This window comes from Elephantulus edwardii, unplaced genomic scaffold, assembly GCF_000299155.1.
Source record: "Elephantulus edwardii isolate Elephantulus edwardi_28Jun2011 unplaced genomic scaffold, EleEdw1.0 scaffold00366, whole genome shotgun sequence".
Lineage (NCBI taxonomy): Eukaryota > Metazoa > Chordata > Mammalia > Macroscelidea > Macroscelididae > Elephantulus > Elephantulus edwardii.
Genome location: NW_006400116.1, coordinates 1,403,598 through 1,408,933, shown reverse-complemented (window position 1 = coordinate 1,408,933; position 5,336 = coordinate 1,403,598). Strand labels below are relative to the sequence as shown.

At 36.6% G+C, this 5,336-nt stretch overlaps 1 pseudogene; it reads left to right on the top strand.

The window, feature by feature from the left end:
* Positions 1–3,245: 3,245 nt before the first annotated feature.
* LOC102876460 lies at positions 3,246–4,231 on the top strand (annotated as a pseudogene).
* Positions 4,232–5,336: the final 1,105 nt, after the last annotated feature.

Sequence of the window (5,336 nt, the reverse complement as noted above, 5' to 3'; positions counted from 1 at the left end):
ATATTCCTCTAGGTCATATAGCCCTGGTATATCCACTTGCCATACAGCGGTAACTTCTGATTGCTGTGAGGCTGAACTCTATGATACTGATGTGTCAATTACGCTAATGGTTGATTACCCAATGCAGACAGTGTGGGGTGGAGCTCCCTGATTAAAACAAGCTTGGAGGCAGGAGTGGCATCCACTTCTGTAATAGCTTGCCTCCGGAAAACCTATGAACCTTCAGAGAGGATGAAAGACACACAAACGTTGAGGGCTCTTCTTCATAGGGTCGCTTTGAGTCTTCTGCTACTCGATGGCACTTAACAACAACAACAACATCCTTGCCGCTAAGAAGCACCCTGACTGCATTTTCTACAATATATATTTATTTGTCCTCTTGTTAAACCATGGGATATTCAGTACTCTTCTCCAACACCAAAACACAAATTCATTGATACTTCTTATTTGTTGTCCAACTCTCAGATGCATAACAAGCAATTGAAAAGACCATGCCTTAATCCAGGTGCAGTTTAATCTTTCAATTTACATCATTGGCCCTTAGCACTTTCGATTAATCCTTGACAAGAGATTTTCTGAATGCAATACATCTTCTGACTTCTTGACTGAGATCCTAAGGGTATTGACTGTGGATCCAAGCAAGATTAAACCACTGATAACTTTAATCTTTTCTCCATTTATCATAATATTGCTTATTGGTCCAGTGATGAGGGATTTTGTTTTCTTGATGTTGAGATGTAATTCATATCACAGGCTATATTCCTTGATCTTCTGTAACAAGTATTTCAAACCTGTTCACTTTCAGTAAGCAAGATTTATTATTATCTGCATAAAGCTGGCTGTTAATGAGTCTTCCTTTAATCCTGATGCCATATTTCTCTTCATAAAACCAGCTTCTCAAGTGATTTGCTCAGCATCTAAGTTAAACATGTGTAGAGAAAAGATGTAACTCTAATGCACACATTTCTTGATTTTAAACTGTAAGCTCCTTTTGTTCTGTTGGGAGAGTGATTTACAAGTTGGAGGCATTATTTATATGTTGAGTGAGTGATTTGCATGTTGCTGCTTACTATATGGAGCTTTGGTGGCCTAATGGTAAGAAGTTATGCTGCCATCTCAAAGACATGCAATTCAAATCCACCAGCTGCTCTCCACAAGAAGGATAGGCAATCTCCTTCAATGTGATTTACTGTCTAAAAACCCTGCTGGAGGATCATCTATAAATTGGTCCAGACTTGACTGCAAAAACAGTAACAACTCACCACAAGATAAATGTAAATAATCCAATTGAAAAATTGGCACAGGATATGAACAGACACTTCACCAAAAAAGACATTCAGATGGCTAACAAGCCCATGAAGAAATGTTCAAAATCCCTAGTTCTAAGAGAGATGCAAATAAAAACAACTATGAGCTATCATCTCACCACAGTAACAACAGCAAAATTTAACAGAACAAGCAACAAATGCTGGCGAGGTTGTGGAGAGACTGTAATCCTTATTCACTGTTGGTGGAAGTATAAAATGGTGCAACCACTGTGGAAGGTGGTATGATGCTTTCTCAAAAAGCTGCAAATAGAGATACCATTTGACCCAGCAATCCCACTACTTGGAATATACCCCAAAGAGACCATAACTGCCATCCAAGCAGATATATGCACATCCATGTTTATCTCGGCTTTGTTCACAATAGCAAGGAGTTGGAAACAACCTAAGTGCCCATCAAAAAATGAATGGATAGAGAAGCTGTGGTATATTCACACAATGGAATGCTATGCTGCATTGAAAAACAAAACAAGGAACTCGTGCAATATTATTCAAAATGGTTGACCGTGGAGGACATTATGCTGAGTGAACTATCTCATTCACAAAAGGACAAATACTGCACGGTGCCACTGTTGTAAAACAGAACTGACATCAGGGTTGGAGGAGACTGAGAAAGATGGATTAAATAATGTATACTGCACTGAAACAGATGAGGGAGAAAATTGTGTAAAAGGGATATGTGATTAGGTATTATTGTCATGAAGGGAGTCCAGAGCGAAGGCTGCATAGTGGAGTGGACCTGGGGGGAAGCATTGTAAAACAATGAAAATATTTGTCTTTTACTTTTCAAAGAGGGGAGTGTATTTGGGGGGGATTGGAGGGGGGAGAGAAGTGCAACAATGAATGAATCGAAATCTGAAGTCTCTGTAAATTTTCATTGAAATTAATAATAATAATTTAAAAAAACCCCAACCCAAAAGTGGTAACTACTACCACAACAACTTTTTATATAGGATAGGAATGTGTATGTTTGCCTGATTATCATTTATCATATTGATTACAGCAAGTGCCTGTTAGTTTTCTGTCCTGGGATGACCCAGTATTTCAATTGCCAGCAGTGTCACTTGTTCATCCAGTTATTCATTCATTAAGCAAGGTCATACATTCAAACATAGCAAGGTTAAACCTTGAATCAAAACTATCCCCTGAAGTAATTGTTACTCTAAGTAACACTTTAACTCATCATGTAAAGACTGTCACCTTCTGGAATTGTAAAAATAGAAGGGTAACTAGTTAGATGAGTATAAATGTCTAAAGAGGGAAGGGGAAGGGGCTAGTGGGAAAACACAGGGTCACAGAGTTTGGTGGGGATGAAGGAAGGGGTTGAAGGAATTAGGAAAGGTCCTAGGGGTGGGGGGAATCTGAAAAGACGAGGAAATAGTGGGCATAGATCAATGTGGGTTATTTTTATAAGACATGATGTATGGGAGTGATCATATATAACACAATGTAAGTGAAGGAATGTGTGAAATACAAGGTGTATAAATGAAATAAAGGAGTACAGCATTTAAGTAAAAGAGTATGGGACAATTAGAACACAAATAATGAAACTGTTGACACATGAAGTATGTAATCAATGTCATTCATCATTATGTCTCAAAACTGTTGGATGAAAGTAGTTTCTTTTCATAATAAATCATGTTTATTTTCATAAAATGTGAGATACTATTATTAAAAACAAAGAAATAAGAGACTCGGTGTAACAGAAGCTCGTGGAGGACTGTGAGGACCCACGGGTTGTGCAGGTCTTTCGTTCATTGGGTCGCTATGAGTCATCTATGACTCAAAGGCACTTAATAACAACAGCAACAATGAGAGAGCTCAGTTAGCCTACTGGACAGAAAGTGATGGTACCAAGCCAAAGTGCACCGATGATATATGTTTTGGAAACAGAGCTTAAATTTGACACTTCATGAAAAAATGTCTTTCAATCCATCTATATTTCTCAAAGAAAATGAGGAAAAGATATCACAATTTGTGGAAATGGAAGGGTCACAGACTACTTGTATAGTTTTAGAAAATCATCTTCAAAACGTATGCTTGGCATCTCAAGAAGTTCTTCAGAAAGTTCAGCGGAGTGGAAGATGGAAGTGTCTTAAATGTGGTGGTTCAAGAATGTTCTACTGCTATACCTGTTATGTCCCTGTTGAAAATGTTCCCATTGAACAGATTCCACCTGTAAAGCTCCCTTTGAAGAGTTATGTTATTAAGCATTCAAATGAAACAGATGGGAAAAGTACTGCTGTACATGCAAAGCTTTTAGCACCTGAATTTGTAAATATTTATACAGATCCTTCCAGAAAATGAAGAACATGAAGCTGCACTTGTTTTTCCTGGCCCTAAATCTGTCTCAATAAGAGTTATTTGTTTTCATCTTCAAAAAAGGATTCAAAATAATATTAAAGGCAAAAATGATTACCTTTGACAAACCATCTGTTAAATGCAAGAAAACTGAAGGACAGGATGACTGTACTTTGAACAGTAGCCAATGGAAAGAGATAACACTGAAAAAATTTGTTTTTATAGATAGTACCTGGAACCAAACAAACAAAATATTCACCAATGAGTGACTTGAAGGATTGTTACAAGTTGAGTTGAAATCAAGAAAAACTTGCTTTTGGCGCCATCAAAAAGGAAAGCCAGATACATTCCTGTCCACAATTGAAGCCATTTACTGTTTTCTAGTAGACTACCATACTGACATACTAAAAGAGCAATACATGAGACAATATGATAATATTTTCTTTTTCTATTCTTTCATGCTCCAGTTGAAAAAAATGCCAAATGCTCTGGAGACAAACAAGAACTTATCCATTAATATTTCTAAAAATGTTTTATCATTTTATTTTGCTAAAATTAATAAACATAGTCATGCTTTCCCTTTTCTTATAAATGATCATGCATAATGCCATTGTTTCATTCCCTTTACCCATTAAAAAATAAAGAAATGAAAGCTAGTGCAACCCGTCACCAAGACATGCATTTGCCTAACCCTATGTATAACTAAATAACCATATTTAGATTATACTTTATCTTCAGTAAAAAAAGGGGAAAAATTAATACACTTGCAAATGCAGAGAGTAACACTGCTTCTTTAACTAGCATTGTTTATCTTTGTTGTGCCCTCAATTCCCATGGACAGAGAGGCAACATGGAACATGAATAATAAGCAAAGCTATTTCATTTCAGACTGTTTTCTTTTGGGGAATCGTTTAGTTATGTGAAATGTTAGCTTTTTAGAATATATGCATGAAAAGAGATTCTAGGATTCTTTTCTGCAAGCACAACATCAACTTACAGTAGATAGTCACCAAAAAAAGTTAAGGACAGAATGGAGCATTAGAATTACTGTTGAATCAGAATGCTGTTTTCCTATTCTATCCAATATATTTGTTTTCTCTTTTATTTTAAACACTGGAAAAAATGATGAGTGGTCATTATTTTTTATACTGGTTTATGACAAAGTTCATATACATTGTTTATCACACCTGAACTTTCCTATTTCTTCACCAGCACCTCCCTCCACCCATCCAATTGTGTGACCTATGATTAACATACCCCCCCACCTATCATCACCCATTTGTTCCCTTCACACCTTGGATCCTCACACTTGTTGTACAGTAATTGTCCTTATTGGGCTGAGTTAGTTCACTTAGCATAACGCTCTCCAGTCCCTCCCAAGTTAGGTAGTAATTGACAAAATCATTGCTCCTGCATACAGTGTAATATCCACCCTGTGAATGTACCATAATTTTTCACCCTGTTAGATTATAGTTGGACATATGGGCTATTTCCATGTTTTTGTGATGATGAATAATGGTGCTATGAACATTTGTCTACAAATCTGCATTTGTGCCTCAATTCTCATTCTCTTGGGTTATTTTCCAAGCAATGAAATAGGTGGGTCATATGAAATTTCTTGTTTTTACAAACTCTCTTAGGTTTTGCTTTTCTGGGAATATCTTGATCTGTCCTTCATATTTGATGGATAATTTTGCTGGGTACAGTATT